This window comes from Pan troglodytes, chromosome 13, assembly GCF_028858775.2.
Source record: "Pan troglodytes isolate AG18354 chromosome 13, NHGRI_mPanTro3-v2.0_pri, whole genome shotgun sequence".
NCBI classification, from domain to species: Eukaryota; Metazoa; Chordata; class Mammalia; order Primates; family Hominidae; genus Pan; species Pan troglodytes.
Window position 1 is genome coordinate 126,911,033 of NC_072411.2, and position 25,817 is coordinate 126,936,849.

At 40.3% G+C, this 25,817-nt stretch overlaps 1 protein-coding gene across 4 annotated transcripts in view; it reads right to left on the reverse strand.

The window, feature by feature from the left end:
- Nucleotides 1-17,658: 17,658 nt before the first annotated feature.
- Nucleotides 17,659-25,817, reverse strand: part of CCDC195 (coiled-coil domain containing 195) — a 29,307-nt gene continuing 21,148 nt past the window's right edge. Inside the window, exon 6 of one of the 4 annotated variants that reach the window (XM_016949526.4) lies at nucleotides 17,659-18,435. The gene's annotated coding sequence lies outside the window, so the exon portion shown is untranslated. Of the gene's footprint in view, nucleotides 18,436-20,107; nucleotides 21,112-25,817 lie in introns of those variants that run through there. The other 3 variants (XM_063790817.1, XM_063790819.1, XM_063790818.1) reach the window with 3 other exon arrangements.

Here is a 25,817-nt window from a genome sequence, read left to right on the forward strand (position 1 = left end):
ATGAAGTATCTTTATTCAGATCATCTAATTAACAGACTATGGAGGAAGATATTAATTCAATGTAATTCCTACCCATTTCTCTTGAAAAATAAACGCTGAGTTATCAGTGGTTTTGTTCTGGAAAGCTTTGCTTTGTTTCTACCACAACTAATGCTCTGCCTGTGTGGTGGGGCAATTCCTAGCATCCTCCTCTCTGTTGAATCATCTTCTTCTCTTACATGATCATGCATTGTACTTCTATGCAAGCTTTGCTCATATTTTCCAAGTGTAAGGAGAACCTGATAATGCAGAGGGCTCATTTTCTTGATTATATCATTGTTGTTGACTCCTTCAGATGGAGAATAATTAATGGTGTATACATATATATAATTTATATCACCACTATATATATAAATATAATTTATATATAATTTATATCACCATTATATATATTTATATAAAATATATATAATATATAAAAATATATTATATTTAAATATATAAAAATATATTATTTAAATATATAAATATATAACATATATAAAGATTTATATATAAATATATTAAAATATATCATATATTTATATGTAAATATATAAAATATATGTAAATGTATAATATGAAAATATATATTTACATATAAATATATCAAAATATATTATATGTTTACATATAAATATATCAAAATATATGTTTACATATAAATATATCAAAATGTATGTTTACCTATAAATACATCAAAATATATGTTTACACATAAATATATCAAAATATATTATATATTTACATATAAATATATCAAAATATATATAATGGTTATATTTATATATAAATATATATAAAGGTGATATAAATTATATATGTATACAATTTTTATACAATTTTTTACAAGTTTTTAAAAATTAGGAATTAACCCACTTCCTCTTAGTAGGGAAGAGTAAGGATGGGCCAATGTATTGCACCATTACTCAATGATGTGAGCTCTGCTGTATTATTGCAGGCGCTGCTGACTGTGAGGTACTATCACATTATTACTTCTGTCCTGTTATAGAACTCAGAGTCCTTCCTTATCAAGATTAATTGAAACATACAGCATGGCTGTATAACTTAATTATTGCTACTGAACAAAGCACCCAAAATGTAGTGGCTTAAAAACAATGACTTATTATTTCTCATGTTTCCAAGGATTGACTTGGCAGGTTCTTCACTGGGTTTGCTTAGGTGCATTCATGCAATGGCCTTCAGCTGGAGGTCCCCGGGGCTTGAACTCCAGGATGGCCTCCCTCACACATCTGGGCAGTTGGTGCTGGCTGAGGTGCCTCAGTTCTCCTTCATGGTCTGGCATCCTCCACTAGGCTAGACCACCTCTCTCACTTGGCTATTCCAGGACAGTTTTCCAAAAGACAAATGTGGAAGCTGCAAAGTCTCTTGAGACTGAGGGGCTGAGACTTGCATCACATCACTTCCAGCACATTCTATTGATTAAAGCAAGTTACAAACCCAGCTCAGATTCAGGAAGGTTGACGAATAGACTCTAATTCTGGATGAGAGAATCAGCAAAGTCACACTGCAAAGGATGCAACGTCAGATGGGTGGAATTTCTGGCTTTTAAACGGTCTACCACAATGATGATACGATAGGTAGCATTATTCTTCACCAAACACCAAAGACCATTGCTAGAGTTGTGTGAAAGGTTTACTTGGAACAAACAAATAAAAAGTCCAAATCTCAATAGAATCTAGTTTCAGCAATAACCATTTAAGCTACTTCATAGAGCAAATAAAAGGGGGACTCACAGGTTATTGCTTTTGAAGGATATGTTGTGTAATGCCTGCATATTATCTTTTAACAAGGGTAAAAGAGAAAAGGTGTACTCTCTTATGCAAACTCTTTTTGTATCTAATGTAGATTAAGACAGTCTTATTATGTGGTCCAGGGATGAGCAGCATCAGCATCACCTTACAGATTGTTAGACATAAAATTTTCAGGCTCCATCCAAGACCTACTGAATTACAATCTCTGGTGGTGGGGCCCAGAATCTGTATTTTTAAAAAGTTTCCCAGGTAATTCTTACATGTACTAAAATTTGAGGAGTACTGATTCAGATCAGACACCCCTCCCCATTAGATAAATGTGCAAGATTAGAGATACTTTTCCCCAATCTCTTCCTTTCTTCATACATTTAGAGTAAATCCAATAATTGATAAAATTGAATTCATGGTGTAGTCAGTTTTTCAAGAGGTTTGAATTCAAATAAATTATTGGTAATTGTTTTTAATATATTCTTATTTCTACTATATATTTGAGAAACCCATAATCAGAGATGATAACAATGTTTGTACTGATTTGGGATCAGGGACATCCCACAGGATTATTCCAACAGGATAGCTTAAAAACAGCCAGGAGTATGAGCTTTATGAACATATGGAGAGCTCTTCCTTTTCAAAGGCAAAATAAATATAACCTGGCAAAGCCCAACGAAACAGCATTATGCTTTTGAAAGGAACTTCACGGCAGGCAGCTGTTTGTATTCATTTTCTAAAGGAAAGGATTTAGGCTTACTCATAAAAATAAACATGGTATTATTATCTAGAGTCTTTGTGTATTTTTTTGTAAGTAATGAAGAGTTCACTTATTAGAATAGGAGAGATTCATCACACATCGCCAATGACGTTCTTTTTTTTTTTTTTTTTTTTTGAGACAGAATCTCACTCTGTTGCCTAGACTGGAGTGCAGTGGCACGATCTCGGCTCACTGCAACCTCTGCTTCTCAGGTTCAAGCGATTCTCCTGCCTCAGCCTCCCAAGTAGCTGGGATTACAGGCATGCGTCACCATGCCCTGCTAATTTTTGTATTTTTAGTAGAGACAGGGTTTCACCATGTTGGTCAGGCTGGTCTCCAACTCCTGACCTCAGGTGATCCACCCGCCTCGGCCTCCCAAAGTGCTGGGATTACAGGCATGAGCCCATGCGCCCAGCCCTGCCAATGACGTTCTTAGAAAAAATCATTTTTGCAAAGATAGATAATTATAAATAGCTTTAATGGTAATGGTGAATTTTATCAGAAAACTCTTCAAGGATTTTTCGATAATCAAGGTATGAGTATCCCCATTGTTAAAATGAGGCAGTTTTCTCAGATTTATACTAACTTTCCTAGAAATCATTGCAAGTTCCTGTGATGTTCATAGTAAGTTTCATCCCCAAACCTAGCATGATCTCGTAATTTTTCACTATTATCCAAAATTTGTAGGCTACTTTTACTCAAACTTGGAATTGTTGACAATTGTACCAGGTAGTGTACAGTTAATTTCCCTTCAGCAAACTGATAGTGTTTGAAAATAATTTTTGATTGTAACAAAGCAGAGGGCTTTGGTAAATTATAAAACCCTGCCTCAAGATGTTATAGTTTCTCCTATCAAGGGGTGGAGCTCATGTCATCCTCCCTTGATTCTAGTTGGGCCTTGAGACTTGCTTTATGCCAATAAAATATAATGGAAGTGACGTTGTGTGAGTTCTGATGCCTAAACCTCCAGAGGCCTTGACCCTGAATCCTTACGTTCTTGGAACACTGTTCTAAGACTGCTCTGTAGGAAAGTAGTTCTACTCTTTTGGAGAGGGAGAGGCCATAGAAAAAAGTAAAGTGGTGGCCTAGCAAGCAGCCATGCTTGCCACCAGAGATGTGTGTGAGGTCATCTAGGATCTTCTAGCCCAGCCAGCTTTTCAGCCGAGCATACAGCATGAACGAGACCAGGCAAAACCTCAGGAGAACCATACAGCCGTCTCAGCACTGTGAGAAATAATACATGACTGCTATTTTAAGCCACATGCTTTGGGATGGTTTGTTATGCAGCAATAGGTAACTGCCACACTTTTTTTTTTTTTTTTTTAAATGTAGTAGGCTGGGAGCAGTGGCTCACACCTGTAATCCCAGCACTTTGGGAGGCAGAGACGGGTGGATCACCTGAGGTCAGGAGTTCGAGACCAGCCTGGCCAACATGGCGAAACCCTGCCTTTACTAAAAATACAAAAAATTAGCTGAGTGTGGTGGCGGGCACCTGTAATCACAGCTACTAGGGAGGCTGAGGCAGGAGAATCACTTGAACCCAGGAGGTGGAGGTTGCAGTGAGCCGAGATCGTGCCACTGCACTCCAACCTGGGCAACAGAGACTCTGTCTCAAAATAATAATAATAATAATAATAAATAAAAAAGGTAGGAAAAAACACATATCGTAAAATATACTGTCTTAACCATTTTTAAGTGCATATTTCAGTAGTCGTAAGTATATTTACATTATTGTGAAACAGATCTCCAGAACATTTTCTTCTTGGAGAATTAAAACTCTCTACTTGTTAAACAATAACTCCCCTTTGCCTTCTCCTCCTAGCCCCTGGTAACCAACACTCTCCTTTCTATGTCTGTGAATTTGACTACTTTAGATAACCTCATAGAGCTGGAATCATAGAGTATGTGTTCTTTTGTGAGTAGCTTATTTCACTTAGCATAGTGTGTTCAAGGTTCATTTGTGTTGTAGCATGTAACAACATGCTTCCTTCCTTTTAAAGACTAAATAATATTCCAAAAAGATGAAAGAACAGGGAAAAGGGCTGGCCCAGCTTTGTGGTCTGATTGTAACTATATTAATCCGAGATCTCAGCTGGGCCTGCAGTGTCCAAGATGTGCTGCTCTCCTCCTCCAGGGCCCCTTTCCACGTGGTATCTCATGATTCAAGTCTAGCCCAGCCTTCTTTGTAGCATGGTAGATAGCTTCCAAGGAGGAGCTTTCCAAGCGGTCAAGTCCCAGTGTCCAAGCACTTATCAAACTCTGTTTGCATCATGCTTGATAATTTCCCATTGGATAAAGCAAGTCATATCACCAAGGCTTGAGGTGACATGGAAGGGACAAACTACAGAAAGGCATGAACACCATTAGGTAAGGATCCTTGGGGGCTACCAATGTAGCAATGAACTACACCTACTCTGTTCCTTCTTTTTCCACAGCTCTTATCACTTAACAACTTTTATTGAATTTTTAAATTTTTTTGTAGAGACGGGGTCTCACCATGTTGCCCAGCCTGGTCTCAAACTCTTGGCCTCAAGCGATTGTCCTGCCTTGCCCTCCCAAAATGCTGGGATTACAGACATGAGCCACCATGCCCAGCCCACCTACCACTTTTTAATGTGCTCTGTACTTTACTTCTTTTTTTTGTCTGATATCCGTTGTCTGACTCATCATTAGAATATAAGTTTCAGGGCTGAGCTCGGTGGCTCACATCTGTAATTTCAATGCCTTGGGAGGCTGAAGTGGAAGGATCACTTGAGGCTAGGAGTTTGAGGCCAGCCTGGGCAACATGGTGACATCCAAGTTCTACCATCCCCCTCAAAATTAGCCAGGTGTGGTGTTGTGTACCTGTAGTCCCAGCTACTTGGGAGGCTGAGGTAGGAGTGTTGCTTAAGTCCAGGAGTTGGTTGCTGCAGTGAGCTATGATCACACCTCTGCACTCCAGTCTGGACAACAGAGTAAGACCCTATTTCTGAGAAAAAAAAAAGAATATAAGTCTCAAGAGAACATAGAACTTTGTTTTGTTTAGTATTTTTTAATGAATGCATGTTTGAAAAGATTATAAAATTGACATAAAATAAGAATGAACAAATTCACTCACAGCATAATATAACTTTTCCTATTAATAAGTCAAAGTATATTAAAAAGAATAGGCCAAATACTGGGTTAATCCTCCCTCCTGTTAGATAATAACAATCATCTTGTTTGGAAATCATGCATCCTTCATCCATCTAGTATTTGTTGAGTGCTCTTAGGTCCCAGGAAACAGGGAAAGAGTGGAGAACAGGATGGACACGGTGCCTGCTCTCTTGGGGCTTAGGTACTACTGGTGAAGGCAGAGAAAAACAGGTGAGCAGATCAAATGATTATGAATTAGGAAAAGAGTTACAAAGTAAATAAGAAAAATGGTGGGAGGTACTCACTTCATATAGGTTGCTTGGGGCCAGCTTGCCTGATAAAGTGGCATTTAAGCTGAGATCTAAAAGGTAGGAATAAATTAGTGTATTAGTCCATTCTTACACTGCTAATAAGAACATCTCCTGAGACTGGATAATTTATAAAGGAAAGAGGTTTAATTGACTCACAGTTCGGCATGGCTGGGGAGGACTCAGGAAACTTACGATCATGGCAGAAGGGGAAACAAACATGTCCTTCTTCACATGATGGCAGCAAGGAGAAGTGCAGAGTGAATGGAGAGCAAGGAGAAGGCAGAGGGTAAGCCCCTTATAAAATAATTAGATCTCATAAGAACTCACTCACCATCATGAGAATAGCATGGATGTAACGGCCCCCATGATTCGATTACCTCCCACTGGGTCCCTCCCATGACACGTGGAGATTATGGGAACTATAGTTCAAGATGAGATTTGGGTGGGGACACAGCTAAACCATATTAACTAGCTACCTGAAAAGTGGAGGAGGAGAGTTCCCAGCAGAGGGAAAAGCTTGTATGAAGACTAAGGCAAGAACAAACTTGGAGTATTCAGTGGGAGAGGAAGCGTGTTGGTTCTGGACATAGACCCAGCCTATCTGGCCCCGTGATCCCTAAAGGCACCATGATCCCCCAACCAGGTAAATGTCATCATCATTCATCCAGTTCTTAAAGCCAGAAACCTAAGAGTCCTTGTGATGCCCATCTAGCTATCAGCAGGTATTGTCAATTCTGTGTTCAAATCTACCTTCGCCTCTTACCTGGACTCCTTCCTACCTGGTCTACCTGCCTTCAGACTTACTTTTTCTCATTCCTTTCTATATAGTAGCAAAAAAAAAAAAAATCTTTGAAAATATAAAACAAAAGATTTTTTAAAAAATCATTTGAAAGGCTTCCCACTATACTTTGAGGGGAACAAAAGCCCAATTTTTTTTCATATTCTGTGGCCTATTAAGTCCTATGCGTGTTATAACCTCTACCTGCCCTCAAATTCAGGTAGTTCCCCTATTTTACAGGTAGCTAAACTGTGGAACAAAGAGGTCAAGACACTCACCACAGGTAAGATAGCTAGGGAGTAGCAGAGGCAGGATTGAAGTCTGGTAATGATTCCAGACTTTAGGAGTACAACTAAAGTTTCATTCCTCTTTATATGAGAAAGAATATTTAAACGCTGCCCTCAATGAGCCTAGCATTGTTTAATGGCTTAATAGACAGTAACTCTTTCAATCCTCAGAACAACCTTCTGAGGTAGGTATTACTATCATTACCATTTTACAGAAGAGAAAAGCTATGTTCTCTATGTTTACAGAAGAGAAAAGCAATAAAAAGGAGAAACTGAGTTAGGCTCCAGGAAGTCTCACTCCAGAGGCCACACTCTTAACCAATAAATTACCTATGTTGGTTGTATTACTAAATAAAGTGTAGGGAACAGTTTTGACTTTTTAATGGATATTTTTTAAATGAAAAGACAACACGTATAAAAGAAAGTGTAAAAGGCTGGGCGCGGTGGCTTACGCCTGTAATCCCAGCCCTTTGGGAGGCTGAGGCAGGCAGATCGCTTGAGCCCAGAGTTCGAGCCCATCCTGGCCAACATGGTGAAACCCCATCTCTACTAAAAATTACAAAAATTAGCCAGGCGTGGTGGCGCATGTTTGTAATCCCAGCTGCTTGAGAGGCTGAGGCACGAGAATCTCTTGAGCCCAGGAGGCAGAGGTTGCAGTGAGCTGAGATGGCGCCACTTCACTGCAGCCTGGGTGATGGAGCGAGACTCTGTTTCAAAAAAGAAAAAAAAAAAAAAAAGAAGGTGTAAAAATCAAGAGTGGACAGATTGATGACTTATCAAAGTGGACAAATTCATGAGCACTGCTCTGGTCAAGCAGTAGAACGTTATAGAGCCCAGCAGCCCACCCCATGCCCCTCCTAGTCACTGCCCCTCCCTCCTGCTCACAGGTAATCACTCTCCCGACTTCTAAAACTGTAGCCGAGTTTTGTCTGTTTTTGACTTACTATAAATGGAAAGATAAAATTTGCCTTTTTTTTTTTTTTGAGACGGCGTCTGGCTTTGCCACCCAGGCTGGAGTGAGTGGCACGATCTCGGCTCACTGCAGGCTCCGCCTCCTGGGTTCCCATCATTCTCCTGCCTCAGCCTCCGGAGTAGCTGGGACTACAGGCGCCCATCACCACGCCCAGCTAATTTTTTGTATTTTTAGTAGAGATGGGGTTTCACAATGTTAGACAGGATGGTCTCGATCTGCTGACCTCGTGGCCTCCCAAGTGATGGGATTACAGGCGTCAGCCACCACGCCCGGGCCAAAATTTTCCTTTTTTTAGGACAAAAGTGTGTCCTGGCTGGGCGCGGTGGCTCACACCTGTAATCCCAGCACTTTGGGAGGCCGAGGCAGGTGGATCACGAGGTCACGAGGTCGAGACCATCCTGGCTAACATGGTGAAACCCCGTCTCTACTAAAAAAAAAAAATACAAAAAATGAGCCGGGCATGGTGGCGGGCGCCTGTAGTCCCAGGTACTCGGGAGGCTGAGGCAGGAGAATGGCGTGAACCCGGAGGCGGAGCTTGCAGTGAGCCGAGATCGCGCCACTGCACTCCAGCCTGGGAGACAGAACCAGACTCCGTCTCAAAAAAAAAAAAAAAAAGAAAGTGTATCCTAATTTGGAACACATGGGTCATTCAGTGGGAATTAGAACAACCTAGTGGAAATTGCCTCTAAATGCTGAGGAGAAACCACTGTGCCCGTGCAGTGTACTATAGGGCTGAGCTTGGAATAAACTTCCCTGGATTTGCCAGTGACAGGTGGTACAGTCAGCCTGGAAAGTAAATGAAAATGAGGTAAAAATGAAATTTTGAAGGAGGCATCTCGAGAATGCATGAACAGAACTGGAAAAAAATGCCACATGGAATTAATAATGTGGAAAAATGAGAGGTTAACTCTCTACCAAGGACAAATTGTAATGAGCAATTGCAAGGTAAGACATTTATGGAAAGATCACTTGTTTACTTGTGATGTTTGGGAAGTGAGGAACCATTTGGAGTGGCTCCGTCTTTTATCCATTTGCAGAAACCACAGGGGTAAGCTCTTAAAAGCCAATAATATGAAAGAGAAACTATATAATATAGCATGGCTTACGTGATGCAATAAAAAAGATTAAGGGGTTGTACAAGCTTGCAATTGTCAGTTAATCACTAGCTGCATGAGTGATGAAAGGGACTTTATAATCCAACGCCTGCAGTTTATAGAGACCCAGCCTTGTTAAGTGAACAGAGGCACAGTTAACCAGGGCACGCCCTGAGAAGGGACAGGGTTGGGGCTACAGCCTTGGTATTGGGAAGATTCAGTTCTTCACCCTATATTGAACTTTCTTATGAGGTCAAGATGTGTAGATGAAGGTTCTGGTCTGAGATCTTAAAAAGGTAAGCTAAAATCTTATTCTGGGGTGATTTTGCCTACTATTTATTCTCCCTCGTGAAAGATCAAGGGGCCCTGGTAGTAGGAAAATAGCTTCTGTGGGTTTGGGGATGGGATGACTACTTGCACCTGGAATGTAAATTATTCTTCCATTTCCCTGTAGACTTTACTCTCGGTTCTTTGAAAATTGCCTCCATCTCACCCTTCAACCTTTCCTAAAACTGGACCTAATTTTTCTCCACTTAGCACTTAATGGATTTTTTTCCTCAAAACTTATTACAGTAGTATTTGTGTGTGTGTGTGTGTGTGTGTGTGTGTGTGTTTATAGACAGAGTCTCACTCTGTCACCCAGGATGGAGTGCAGTGGCACAATCTTGGCTCATTGCAAACTCTGCCTTCCAGGTTCAAGTGATTCTCGGGCCTCAAGCAATTCTCGTGCTTCAGCCTCCTGAGTAGCTGGGATTACAGGCATGTGCTAAAACACCTGGCTAACGTTTTTGTATTTTTAGTAGAGATGGGGTTTCGCCATGTTGCCCAGGCTGGTCTCGAATTCCTGGCCTCAAGGGATCCACCCACCTTGGCCTCCCAAAGTGCTGGGATTGCAGGCATGAGCCACCGTGCCCAGTATTTATGTGTTTTTTGTTTGTTTGTTTCTGTTTGTTTTTAAATCTCTTGCTTCGTTAGGAAATCTCTTTGTCTGTGTCCCCAGCTATACTCTAAAATCCAGCCAGTCAGGGACCAGTCTGTCCAGTTCACTGCAGTAATCCCTGTGTGGCTGCAGCACTTCACCCATAGTGAGTGCTAAATTAAGATTTCCTGGGGCCAGGCACAGTGACTCACATGTGTAATTCTAGCATTTTGGAAGGCCAAGGTGGGAGGATCACTTGAGCCCAGGAGTTCAAGACCAGCTTGGGCAACAAAGTGAGACACCTTCTCTACAAAAAAATTTAAAAATTAGCTGGGTGTGATGGTGCACACCTGTAGTCCCAGCTACTTGAGAGGCTGAGGTGGGTGGATCTCTTGAGCCTAGGAGGTTGAGGCTGCAGTTAGCTATGGTAACTCCACAGCACACCAGCTTGCGTGGCAGAGCAAGACCCTGCCTTGAAAAAAAAAAAAAAAAAAGAAAAAAGATTTCCTGAATAAATGAAATGGCCTTTCTGAAAAGGTTAGGTGACCACCATATGTCCCTGAATGTCTGGCTCTAGTACAGGCAAATTGCTGTTAAAATAAGGCTGTAGGCCAGGCGTGGTGGCTCACTCCTGTAATCCCAGCACTTTGGGAGGCTGAGGAGGGTGGATCACCTGAGGTCGGGAGTTCAAGACCAGTCTGGCCAACATGGTGAAACCCCGTCTCTACAAAAATACAGAAATTAGCCGGGCATGATGGCGGGTGCGTGTAATCCCAGCTACTCAGGAGGCTGAGGTGGGATAATTGCTTGAACCTGGGAGGCAGAGGTTGCAGTGAGCCGAGATCGCGCTGTTGCACTCCAGCCTGGGTGACAGAGCAAGACTCTGTCTCAAAAATGAATGAATGAATGAATAAATAAATAAATAAATAAGGCTGTAACATACATTTGGGCTTTCAAAAGCTATGTTTCTATTGTATCAGCAGTTTTGAGTATTCTTGGTACTTTTAGCTATCTGTATATGGCCCCTCAGTTTGGAAAGCAAGAGAAGCTGTGGAGGATAACACACCTGAGTCCTCTCATTGAATCCTTCTTAAAATCTGTCTAGTCCCAAAAGTGTAGGTTCTTCCAATGTGTTCAAAATCTGGCATGTTTTGCTGAGTGGGTTCATCTTGGGGAAACTTAGTGGTCCACTTCAGTGGAATTTTGTTTGTATTTCCTGGGATTTTGTTTTTATTTTTTGAATCAAAGTGAACTTGAGATGCCTCTAGAGCTTCCTCACTGGCCTGGAAATTCTTGGGGACACATGCAATTATTGAGGATCCTCCAACCTAGAGTCAGTCTGCAATTAGATCTTCTATAGCAGATATCATCAAGCCCAGAGAGCCCTGTGCTCTCTCCTCCTTGTCCAGACCAATGTGTGGAGAATGGAGGAAGAATTATTTTAAGATGGATACATGTATGGCCATGATTTTTGTGGCTTGGGAGGCAGCATCAAATAGTGGCTAGTTCCACAGGAGTCAGACTGCCTGAATTCAAACCCTGTCTGTGTTACTTAGTGTCAGTATGACTTTGGGAAAGTGATTGCTGTGATCAGAATGTTTGTGTCTCCCTCTAAATTATTATTATTTTTTTAAGACAGAGTCTCGCTCTTGTTGCCCAGGCTGGAGTGCTGGAGTGCAATGGCACAATCCAGGCTCACTATAACCTCCACCTCCTGGGTTCAAGTCATTCTCCTGCCTCAGCCTACCGAGTAGCTGGGACTGCCCGCCACCACACCCAGCGAATTTTTGTATTTTTAGTAGAGACAAGGTTTCCCCATGTTGGCCAGGCTGGTCTTGAACTCCTGACCTCAGGTGATCCACCCGCCTTGGCCTCCCAAAGTGCTGGGATTACAGGCATGAGCCACCATGTCTGGCCCCCTCTAAATTCATATATTGAAATCCTAACCCCCAAAGTGATGGTATTAGGGGGTGGGATATAAGGAGGTAGTCCATTTCTGCTGCTACAAGAGAATACCTGTGACTGGGCAATTTATAATGAACAGCAATTAATTTCTTAACAGTTTTCAAGGCTGGGAATTCCAAGATCCAGGGCTTGGTCTCCAGCAAGGGTCTTCTTGCTGCATCATCCCACGGTAGAAGGTGTAAGATCCAAGACAGCGAGAGAGAGAGAGAGAGAGACAAAAGGGGCCAAACTCATTCTTTTATAAGGAACCCACTCCCATGACAACAAAGCCATACCCTAATAATGGCATTAATCCATTCACGAAAATAGACCCTCATGGCCTAATTACCTCTTAAAGGTCTCACCTCATAATACTGTTAAGATAGTAATTAAATTTCAACATGAGTTTGGGAGGGGACATTCAAACTATAGAGTGGGGCCTTTAGGAGGTGACTAGGGCATAAGAATGGAGTCCTCATGAATAGAATTGTGCCCTTATTGTGCCCTTAAAGAGACCTCAGAGAGACCTTGGCCTCTTCTGCCATGTGAGGCCACAGCAAGAAGTACCATCTATGAGCCAGAGATGGGCCCTCACCAGACATTGAATGTGCCTGGATCTTGGACTTTCCAGCCTCCAGAATGGAGAGAAATAAATTCTGTTGTTTGTAAGCTACCCAGATTATGGCACTTTGTTATAACAGCTTAAATGAATTGAGACATTGACTTTTCCTATCTGAGAATTGCCTATCAATATTGGTGTTTGGATTTTTATTTCCTGGGGTTAAATTTCCTGCCCTTAAAAGTCCCTTCCTACCCAAATTTCTAAGACCAAAATGCATTTCTGTTGCTCAAATGTGGTGAGAAGTTGCCTGGCAAACAGTATACATGGATAGTGTCCTTAGCTGGAAAACTCCTATGTTCTGGTTTAGCATGGCTTATAGTCATCAAAGAAGCAATATTGCCTCTAGTGAAAGATATTTGGCACAATATCCAGCCCCAGGGGTATGCTACAACCAAGATGGCTGAGATCTCTAGCAGGACAGCAGGTGCACATGCAGGCAAGCAGGATTACTCTGAAATAGGGCTAGAGGCATAATTTTTCATTTTATATTATTTTCTGAGCTTAATCCACAGAGTTATTTCTCCTCAAGGGAATGTGATAATACACACTGGCAAAATAGTACAAATGTAACTGAGACCATATGGTGGAGTATTTATTTTCTTATTAGGCAAATACGACTAATCTATTATACATAGTAAGTATCTGTTGTGAATATATTTTAATGTGAACAAAGCAATAGCTAAACTACCATTAAAAATAAGGTTGACACCATTTTTTGCATCTATTTTCATTTATTTTACCACCATCTAATATTTTTGCATTTTAAAAACATTTAAATCTAATGAACTTTTCAATTCAATTGCAATTTTTGGCTGAAATATCAATATAAAAACCTTCAAGCTTGAGATAATGATTTATGTCTTGGCTCATTTATCCAATTAAAAGTCAAAGTGAGGTACAAATTAAATGATCCATATTATCAAATAACAGTTAACAGTCTCTGGGACGAGATATGAGAAGGGACATGAGACAATCACAGATTAATTGGTTCTTAGGCAGCTTAACATTTTTACGTATTGAATTACACTTTATGTAGATTTTGCATATGTCCTTCAACTCAATCAAAACATAAGTTGGGGAAGTTGATTTACTCCTAAAGGAACTGGTTTTTTATGTTAGACTACTGAGTGAGCTATGAATTAACTTTTAATAGTTTGAATTCTGTTTGGCTTCTGTTTTGATGAATTACTTCATCAAGCTTGACATTCTGAGGGTTTTTATGAAGATTTCTGCCTGGTATTTTTCTTTTCTCTTTGAAAAGCTTTATTTTTTTGTTGAGGTATAATTTACACAGAGTAAAATGCATATATCTTAAGCACTGTGCTAGGCAGAATAATGTACTACCAAAGATTTCCACATCTGAATTCCTGAAACCTATGAATATGCTACTTTATATGACAAAAGGAAATTTGAAGATGTGCTTAAATCTCCTTGAGATAGGGAGATTATTCTGGATTATTTGTGTGGACTCAGTGTAATCACAAAGGTTCTTAAAAGCAGGAGAGACAGGCAAAAGGGAGATCAGAATTACGTAATGTAAGACCTCCACCCATTACTGACTTTGAACATAGAGGAAGGAGGCTGTGAGTTAAGGAATGTGGATGACTTCTAGAAGCAGGAAAAAGCAAGACAATGAATTCTCCACAGTCTTTATTTATTTTATTTTATTTCTTGAGACAGAGTCTCACTCTGTCACCCCAGGCTGGAGTGCAGTGGCACCATCTTGGCTCACTGCAATCTCCTGGGTTCAAGCCATTCTTGTGCCTCAGCCTCCCAAGTAGCTGGGATTACAGACATCTGCCACCACACCCAGCTAATTTTTTGTATTTTTAGTAGAGACAGGGTTTCACCATGTTGGCCAGGCTGGTCTTGAACTCCTGACCTCAGGTGATCCACCTGCCTTGGCCTCCCAAAGTGCTGGGATTACAGGTGTGAGCCACCACACCCAGCTACTCTTTATTTATTTATTTATTTTGAGACAGAATCTTGGTCTGTTTCCTAGGTTGGAGTGTAGTGGCACAATCTTGGCTCACTGCAACCTTTGCCTCCCAGGCTCAGGCGATACTCCCACCTCAGTCTCCCGGGTAGCTGGGACCACAGACTCACACCACCATACCCAGCTAATTTTTTGTATTTTTTCGTAGCTAAGGAGTTTTGCTATGTTGCCCAGGCTGGTCTTGAACTACTGGACTCAAGCCGTCAGCCCACCTCAGCCTCCCAAAGCTCCCCGTCTTTAGAAAGGAACGCAACCCTGCCAAAACCTTGATTTTTGCCAAGGGAAACCTTTGTTGGATTTTTGGCCTTACAGAACAGTAAGATAGTAAATTTGTATTGTTTTAAGCTACTAAGTTTGTGGTGATTTGTTATGGCAGCAATAGAAACCCAATACAACAGCAAAATAAATTTTTTGGGTGAGAGGGACAGATCCCTCATGAATGGCTCGGTACCCTCCTCACAGTAATGAGTTAGTTCTCACCCTGAGTTCACACGAGAGCTGGTTGTTTAAAGGGGCCTGGCACTTCCTCCTTGCTCTTTTGCTTCTTCCCTCTCCATGTCGTACCCTGGCTCTCCTTTTGCCTTCCGCTATGAGTGGAAACTTCCTGAGGCTCTCACCAGAAACCAAAGAGATGTTGGTGCCATGCTTGTACAGCCTGTGGAAACATAAGCCAAAATAAACCTCTTTTTTTAATTCATTACCCAGTCTTAGGTATTCCTTTATAGCAATGCAATCAGATTTATATCATGTAAAACATTTTAACCACCCTAGAAAGTTCTCTTATGCCTTTTCCCAGTCAATATCACCCATTAGAGGTAACCATTATTCTGACTTCTGTCTTCATAGATTAGTCTCGCCTCTACCTGATCTTCTTATAAATAGAATCATACCGTATGCTCTTTTGTATCTGGCTTCTTTCTTTTCACATAATGTTTTTGAAATTCATCTATCAACATCATTTTTATTGCTATGTGGTATTCCATTGTATGGATATATCACAATTTATTTGTTTGCTCTATTTCTTTGTTTCTAGCTTTGTCTATTACTAATAATGCTCTTTGAACATTCTTACGCAAGGCTTTTTATGGACACATGCACTTAACTTCTCTTGGAGATGTACTAGGCATAGAATTGCTTGGTCATAGATAGGTTTATATTTAGTAAAAAGTGCCAAGGTTCTTTCAAGTGGTTGTAATATTGCAGAACAATTTTGCAAAGCTTTGACCCAGATGTACAAAATCTTTGTGGAAGGACTTAAAAATGTTCTGTAGTGGGCTCCCTTCTCTCATGATTATTGATGAAAAGGGTGTGTTTTGTGGCACCATATTGTACAAGGCTTATTACCAGGTGCTTGGAGAAGAGCAAAGAGCTAGCTGAGACAGTGGCTGGGACTCTGTGCTTTGGACTTTAATCTGCCACTTCAAGTACATATTCAACTCTGTTCCATTAACCTGTCAGCATCAAAAGCTGATGTTATGAAACTTAACTTAGCACTATTACTATGTTAATAATTATTTGGGGAAAAAATTGAAGGACAGATGTGAAAGAGACCAAAGGAAGAAGAGAAAAAAAATGCTTTGGGGCTGGGATTTTGTCGAATTATTTCACAGCATCATATAAAATAAATATAGTGACCTTTGGAGTTAGACAGTACAGGGATCCTATTAGAAATAACAAGTGCCGGCTGGGCGCGGTGGCTCACGCCTGTAATCCCAGCACTTTGTGAGGCTGAGTTGGGTGGATCACCTGAGGTCAGGAGTTCGAGACCAGCTTGGCTAATGTGGTGAAACACCGTCTCTACTCAAAATACGAAAAACTAGCTGGGCATGGTGGTGGGTGCCTGTAATCCCAGCTACTCCAGAGGCTGAGGCAGGAGAATCGCTTGAACCTAGGAGGCAGAGGTTGCTGTGAGCTGAGATCGCGCCATTGCACTCCAGCCTGGGAGACAGAGTGAGACTCCATATCAAAAAAAAAAAAAAAAAAAAAAAGAAAGAAATGACAAGTGCCGATTCCTGGAGATACTGAAGAGACAACATATATTGAATGATCACTCTGCATCTACTTTTCAAAAATTTTAAAGTTCATAAATACTGTAGTCCCCAGCCTCCCATCATCCTTGTCATTTATGTTTCTGTTGATGATGAGATGACAAATGCAGTTGATCCTTATTGTTCATGGATTTTGTTGTTGTGAATTCACCTACTCACTAAAATTTATTTTAACCCCCAAAATCAATACTTGTTGTGCTTTCGTAGTCATTTGTGGACGCATGCAGCGTGGTGAAAAATTTGAGTCTTCCTAAAACTGATGCTCTGCCTTCTGCATTCTTCTTTTACTTTTTTTGTTTACAAATCCACTTATTTAGGTTTATGAAAACCATTGATGACAATGATTTTTAGTTTTCGATGGATAGATTTTCTTTTCTTTTTCTTTTTCTTCTTTTTTTTTTGAGATGGAGTCTTCCTCTGTCACCCAGCATAGTTTTTCTTTTTATAACTTTTAAAAATTGGCCAGGCACAGTGGCTCACATCTGTAATCCCAGCACTTTGGGAGGCCGAGGTGGATGGATCACCTGAGGTCAGGTGTTTGAGACCATCCTGGCCAACATGATGAAACCCTGTCCCTGCTAAAAATACAAAAATTAGCCTGGCATGGTGGTGGGCACCTGTAATCCCAGCTACTCAGGAGGCTGAGGCAGGAGAATCACTTGAACCCAGTAAGCGGAGGTTGTAGTGAGCCGAGATTGTGCCATTGCACTCCAGCCTGGGCAGCAGAATGGGACTCCATCTCAAAAACAAACAAACAAACAAACAAAAACTTTTAAAAATTAACAGATACAAAATGTATATATTTATACACAAAGCACCACATGGTGTTTTGATATATGTGTTCATTGTAGAATGGCTAAATCAAGCTAATTAATATATTCATTGCCTTGTATACTTTTTTTTTTGTCATGAAAACACAAAATCTACTCTTTCGGCAATTTTGTTTCAGCTCTCTTGTTGCAAACAAGTGTTGTTCTCACCGTCTTAGTACCACATTTTTTTTTTTTTTTGGAATTTTTCTTCTTTTTGTTGGTGATTTTGCCCTTTAAAATGGCCGCAGCCATAGGGATGAAGGGCTGTCTAGTGTTTCTAAGTGAAAGAGAGCTGTGACATACCTGCCGGAGAAAATACAAGTGTTTGATAAGCTTCTTTCAGACATGAGTTATAATGTTGTTGTCAGTGAGTTTAATGTTAATGAATCCCAATATATATTAAATAAAGTGCTTTTAAGCAGAAGCACACATACAACAAGCTTCTCTATGGATCAGTTGATGAAATGGATACCAGAGGCTCACAGGATCCTAACCCTGTGTTTCCCTCAAGCTGATGGTTCAGTATTCACTAATTCATTGTTCACAGTGGCTTTATAGAACATAACCAGAGTTAATAACGAGAACCAGCTGTCTGTGGAACATCATCCCTCACTTCCACTGACATCCCTGAGAAATTCCCGATGGTAAATCCATTAAACCAACATAGAAACCTGTTGGGAGTTCCCACTGATCTTCTAAGGGGATTTTTGTAGGTTCATAGCCAAGTTTCATGCGAGCCCATCCTGATCTCTTTTAGGTTCTAGACATACAGCTTCATATTTACTCTTATATCTGTCTTTTCTGCTAAAATAGATAACAAGTTTGTAGCAACAGTTATAGACTTATAGAATGTCAGTGACGAGAAGTCCCTCAGTTGTAGCAGTCCACATCCCTCTTTCACAGATGGGAAATTTGAGGCCCAGCCAGGTGAAGGGATTGCCATGACCTGGAATTCTGTTCATTCTGCTGTCTTCTATTTAATAAATATGAGTTGATCTGAGGAGAGAAGATGGCAATAATAACAATATGTGAAATCTATTAGAAATTAACATAGGCCAGTGTGGTGACTCACACCTGTAACCCCAGCACTTTGGGGGCACTGAGGTGGATGGATCGCTTAAGCCTGGGCAACATGGTGAAATTCGCTCTCTACAAAAAATACAAATACTAGTTGGGCATGGTGGCGTGTACCTGTGGTCCCAGCTACTCGAGAAGCTGAGGCATGGGGCTCAATTGAGCCCAGGAGGTCGAGGCTGCAGTGAGCTGTGATCACGCCACTGCATTTCAGCCTGGGCAACAGAATGAGACCCTTCTCAAAAAAAAAAAAAAATATATATATATATTCGTATATATATATTTGTGTGTATATATATGTATATATATAAATAAACATAGTAATAAATTCTATATTATCAGCCTCATATATATTTTAGTGATAACCATAAATTAAAAAAAATTGTTTCTCAGATAACTTAGAACTCTGTCATTGCAAGTCGAGGTTCCAACTAAGTGGTAGTGTCATACTATAGAGAAATCTTTTAACTAGAAGATAGTCAAATCACGATGTCTCCGTGTGACACTGAATTTTTGAAAAGTTGTTATATACAGTGTAGCTAAAGGAACACTTGTGGGAAGCGAAACTCTGTTTACTGACGTGATGAACACGGAACTGAATTCTTTTGTCACCTGTCCAGAGTGAGGCAGACATCCTGAAGTAATTTCCTCTGTATCTGAAATTCAGAGGTTTGTTAATTGCCAATATTTTAATTTATATTATATGTATATGATAACACTATATATACACATTTTGTTTGTTTGTTTGTTTTTGTTTTTGAGATGGAGTCTTGTTCTGTCACCCAGGCTGGCCCAGGCTGGAGTGCAGTGAGGGGATCCTGGCTCACTGGAGCTTCTGCATCCCAGGTTCAAGCCATCCTCCCACCTCAGCCTCCCGAGTAGCTTGGACTACAAGCGTGCACCACCTGCCTGGCTAATTTTTTGTATTTTTGGTAGAGATGGGGTTTCGCCATGTTGCCCAGGCTGGTCTCCAACTCCTGGCCTCAAGTGATCTGCCCACCTTGGCCTCCCAAAGTGTTGGGATTACAGGCGTGAGCCATGATGCCTGGCCAATAACATTATATATATATATTTATATATATATTATATAAGATCGTATATATACACATCTATAACATATATAATATAATGTATCATATATACGTATATAATTTTTTTTACTGAGATAAAGACAATATGTGTGCGTGTGTGTGTGTGTGTCCATTTTTTTTTTTTTTTTTTTTTTACTGAGAGAAGGTTGATGCTAGAGTCTGGAGAGAAGCAACCCAGCCCCCAGCCAAAACTGAGAGTCCCTGGAGTGTGTGACCTCTGTAGCTATTCACGCATGAAGATGATGCCACCGGCTTGCTCTGTCAGCACATCAGAAGCTCTGAGTTGTTTTTCTGTGAAATCAGTAACATTCCCCACTGATTATAAAAGTTCACTATGGAAAATCTTGGAGATAAAGAAAAGGGTGAAGAAGACAATAATTTACTTATAATTCTACCTTTCAGAGATGAGCACTTTGGGGATTCGATCTTTTTATCCTTTGTGCATATATACTCATAGACATTAGTTGTGTTTTTTAGAATAACAAAATAGTGTTACATGCTTTACTTTGTACCATTTCAGTTTAATATGTCATGTGAACATTTCCATGTATTTCCACATATTCATGAAATATTCTCCAAAAACTATAAAATCATACCCCCAAATTTTTGGGCAGGAAGGCTACATTTTTGCTCTTGTAAAATAACACCACAATGAGCATCTGTGTACATTTTTTTTTTCCCTTTTGCATAGCTCTGATTGCCGCCTCAGGATAGATTCCTAGACCTGTAATTACAGGGTTAAAGGGTGTGGGGAATTTTTCTGGTATTGGCAGAGGTTTCTCTGGGCCCATTATAATCGTAGGGCCTTTTGTTGTGGATGACTGGAGGGAAGGGAAGTTGTCCCCGCTGTGGTGATGGCTACTGAATTAAAGGCTCTGAATCTATCACTGGGGTCAAGTCCAATATCCAGCTTTGATAGAATAGCTTCTGTCTCTAGCCATTCTCCTGGAAGTGGGTACCTGGAGTTAAAATTTTGCCTTTTAAATTGAATCTGCCAATCATGACTTTTTATGACTAAAGCTGATATTTTGATGAAAAAAGATAACATTGTCCAGAAAAACTGTTTGAATATTTAAAATGAGAACAATACATTTTTGAGATTGTTTCTCTTTTAAGATTTTCTCAAAGCCAGAAAATTCAAGCATATAGAGACTAAGCCCAGTTTCCTTTCAGGATATTTTTAACAGTATTTACAAGGGGATCAGGCACACTGGCCTTAAAAGACCTTTAAGCCACCGGGCGCAGTGGCTCATGCCTGTAATCCCAGCACTTTGGGAGGCTGAAGAGGGCGGATCACGAGGTCAAGAGATCGAGACCATCCTGGCTAACATGGTGAAACGTCATCTCTACTAAAAATACAAAAAATTAGCCAGGCATGGTGGCAGGCGCCTGTAGTCCCAGCTACGCAGGAGGCTGAGGCAGGAGAATGGCGTGAACCCAGGAGGTGGATCTTGCAGTGAGCCGAGATTGCGCCACTGCACTCCAGCCTGGGCGATAGAGCGAGACTCTGTCAAAAAAAAAAAAAAAAGAACAATTATTACTCCCACCTCCTAAAACCCTGTATATATAAATATTATGTAGGCCAAGCATAGTGGCTCATGTCTATAATTCCCACACTTTGGGAGGCCAAGGCTGGCAGATGACTTGAGGTCAGGAATTTGAGATCACCCTAGCCAACATGGTGAAACCCCATCTCCACTCAAAATACAAAAATTAGCTGTGTGGTGGCATGAGCCTATAGTCCCAGCTACTCGGGAGGCTGAGGCAGGATCACTTGAACCTGGGAGGTGGAGGTTGCAGTCAGCCGAGATTGCACCACTGCACTCCAGCCTGGGCAACTGAGCAAGTCTCCATCTCAAAAAAAAAACAAACCAAAAAAAGACAAAAAAAGATTACCCTATAAATATTACATAGAGAAGTGATTCGGCTTTTTTCTGTGTGTGTGTGTGTGTGTGTGTGTGTGTGTTCCAAGTAAACCTTTCACACATTTCTAACAATAGTCTTCAACTTAAAAAACGCCCAGATTGTCTAAAGAATAATGGCAACAAACATGTGTGGGAAATCACCTTCAATCTGGCCAGTGCCCTTTGTTCTTTGTATACCTATTTTATATCTGAAACAGCCCTTTTTTTCTTCAATATTTATTTAACAGAGGAGGAAACAGCCTCAGAGAAATCAAGGCACTTTCCTCAAATCTGACGTTACATGAAGAGCTTGGTCTGTCCAATTTCAAAGTTTTACATTCACTATAACACTCGGCCTCCCTTAGAGTTCTTACAATGGTTTCTTATTCCAAATCAAGTGACTACTCTGCATCCCCACCACTATTTCAACCATTAATTCACTCATTTGTTTAACATGTATTCACTCATTTATTTAACATGTATTGAGCAAATGCCCTGAATTAACATGTATTGAGCAAGTACCCTGAATAAGGTTTTAGGAGTAGAAAAATGACCAGACATCTCATCATCCTAGATGGCTTTGGGAGGAAGACATGGAAATGAGCGACATAATATACTGTGATGGGTATGAAAAGAGGAGTTGTGAAATCTTACGAAGTATCTGATCTTGACTAGGGGCATTGACCTTGAGGCCTGCCCTGATTTTCAGTCATTAATGTTCTCTCACATCTAAATTCAACCTCACACATGTTTACCCACTCTTGTGTATCCCCTTACACACTCTCATACAATTCACTCAGGTTAGAGTGTGCTCAGAAAAGTGAAATGTAATTTAAAAATGGCCCAATGTTTTTTGTTTATGATAGAAGCAAAACTATGCGTGTTTCTCTATCAACATTGTCTATGAGTCACTTGAGGGACACATAGATTGTAAAATACTCCTAGATTACAAGTTGTTAACTTGCCAACTGAAAACTATTTATTCAACACTTCTATATGCAAGACACTGGGCTAACTGGGATAGAAGATTCAAAGCAATAATAATGATATAAAAATGATTCCTGCCACCTGGCAGTAAATAAGTGCTAAACACTGGCACAGACCACAGTGCTGAATGAAATCAGAGGGTGCTACCATTCATAAACAGGAGAGATTCAAGGTAATTCTTTCACTTTAGACAATAACAATCCAAGTGCTTTATATAATCTGGATAATAACGAAGAACAAATTTGCAGTTGCAAAAATGTGGAACCAGCCCAAATGCCCATCAATTAATGAGTGGATAAAGAAACTGTGGCACATATACATACATATATATATAATTATTATATATAATAGAATACTACTCAGCCATGAAAATGAATGAATTAATGGCATTTGCAGCAACCTGGATGGGATTTGAGACTATTATTCTAAGTGAAGTAACTCAGGAATGGAAAACCAAACATCATATGTTCCCACTCATAAGTGGGAGCTAAGCTGTGAGGATGCAAAGGCATAAGAATGATATAATGGACTTTGGGGACTCAGGAGGAAAGGGTGGGAAGCAGGTGAGGGATAAAAAACTACAAATTGGATTCAGTGTATACTGCTTGGGTGATAGGTGTACCAAAATTCAGAAATCACCATTAAAGAAGTTACTCATGTAACCAAACACCACCTGTTCCCCAAAAACCTGTGGGAAAAAAAAAAAAAAGAGTGTGCCAGCTTTATCAATAAACTTCAATAAAGACCAAATATTAGGGACTGCACAGCAGCAATTGATCCACTATAGAGCTTTCTGTGGTGCAATATGACTGGACGCTGGAACCGAGCATGCTAATCATCTTAGCTGTTATACTATGATGGGTACCGAATGTGTGAGTCTTTTTAAATACATGATTTGAGTCTTGTGAAAATAAAAGTAGGGTAAATAAAAGTACAGAAAAAGTCAGGTAATTTTCCTTCTTCCTATACCCTTACACTTGCATGTTTTTTCCCCCTTTTCTTCCCCATAGTTGCATTTAGGTAAAGTAGCTGTGGCTTTTTCTGCTCTGATAAAGTTTAAACTTACCTCAAGTAAAGTAGCTGCAGTTTTCTTTGTTATGATAAACTTTAAACTTGCTTATTTTTTTTTTCTTCTGGAATTATTGATGTTCTATTTTTTTAGACATGAGCTGTCTTTTCTAGCATTAAAAAATAGCTCTATTGAGATTATTTCTTTTCACTTGTGAGACTTCTGTATTTACTATAAACAGTCTTTTCTCACAAAGATTCTACATTTTATTTTTCTCTTTACAGGGAGAAGTCTAATATCACCCACACATTCCTGTCTTCTTTCCTTCAACTGTGCCCTCATACTGGCTCCTTGATCTGAGTTATATCTATCCTATTCAAGTAGGAGCCTCTGAAACTCTCTCTCAATCCCTGGACAAGATCGTAAGTAAAAATAACATTGCATCCTAGGAGGCATGGAGAGATTAGAGCCACCCTTAAGGATACAATGGATGCGGAGCTGGTGGTCCCCATCATGTCTCCATTCAGTTCACCAACATAGACCCCAAAGAAAGTCAAGGGATCCTGGAGGATAGCTATAAATGACAGAAAGTAAGATAAGGTATTTTTGCCGGAACAAATTATTAAATAATTTGACCTCAAGTTTCTGATAAGTGGCCATGGATTTGGCAAATGCATTTCTTTGCAGCCCAATTACAAAAGACTGTATCTCTGTCATGATGAAGACCAGGAACAATTTTCATTCACATGGAAGAGACATCAATATTTGCTCTCTGTCACGACACAATCTGAAGAAATCCACCCTGCCTTGATATCTCTGGAAGGCTGAATATTGATCCCCCTTCCCCACTCAAAGGTGTCCATGTCCTAATCCCTGAAACCTGTGTCTATGTCACCTTCCAAGGCAAGAGAATTTTACAAATGTGATCAAGCTAAGGCTCTTGAGATGGGAAGACTATCCTGGGTGATCTGAGTGGGCCTGATGCAATCACAAAGATCCTTGTAAGTCAAAGAGGGAGATAAAGGAGTCAGAGTCAGAGAAGATGTAATGATGGAAGCGTGTGTGTGTGTGTGTGTGTATGTGTGCGTGTGTGTGTGTGTAAGAGAGAGAGATAGAGATTGAGATTTGAAGATGTTATGTTGCTGGCTTAAAGATAGAGGTAGGAGCCATGAGCCAAGGACCGCAGGCAGCCTTTAGAAGCTGGCAAGGGCAAGGAAACAGATTCTCTCCTGAAGCTTCCAGAAGCAACACAGCCCTGAAGACACCTTGATTTCAGGACATCTGGCCTCCAGAACTGTAAGATAACACATATGTATGGCTTTATGCCACTAAGTTTGTGGTGATTTGTTGTAACAACAACAGAAAACTGATGAAGATTTCCCAGAGAACATCAGAGTGATGGTAGGAGGTAGGATGTTTTTATGGGTTAGTGAATTCAGCAGCTCAATGACATATTCAAAATCCCAGGTTCTTTAACAGTTTTCTCTTTGACATCCTCAGTGTGGTTTTTGCTTTTGTTTGCAGACTAATTTCCTCATGGTGACATGATTGCTGCCTGGTTCCAAGCATCACATCTCACATGTCACCAGTCAGGAAGGGGGGATGGGCGTTGTGTTTATTTACAGTAATAAGTAACACTTTATCATAACAGTAGAATATATTTTGTCCCGTGTGTCCTCCATTCTTTATATTGAACTGCAAATCAGGATAACTAAAGGAGACATTGCAAAGGGTTGTATAGATGTTGAGACATAATGTTGAACAGGCAAGTGACCTTTGAATCTCTGACTATTCTTGTCACGTTTGATAAAGATAAGAGTTGGCATACAGGGTAATCTAACTGGAGTGTTTTTTGAGAAGAGGTATATTGAGTATTTGAAGACACAGTTAATAAAGAATCTTGCATAGAGAGTCATAGGATTCCAAGCAAAATTCAGTCCAAGTACTTATCAGTGAGTAGTTATGAAAATGCCCGTTGCTTTAAAGGCCTGTAATCTTCTTTGGAAAGCTCTGAATGCAAACCTCCTTCTAAAATGACCAAATATACTTATTTGCCAATAAGCAATACTTTCTCAGAGTAATTTTTGTTCTCTAATATAGATTTCATTAACCTGTTCAATTTATCAGCTTATTCAGTTAATTACACAGTTTTGCTCTGGGCCCTGGCAGCAGCAAAATGATGCCATGGTTCGCCAGCATGGGGGAGCATGTGTAGGGATTGGGTTGGAAATCTTCACAAGGGTGGTTGCTACTCTACCAAGATTTCCACTGCAGTTCAGTGGCTCTATAATTGACACTGCTGTCTTGGGGAGG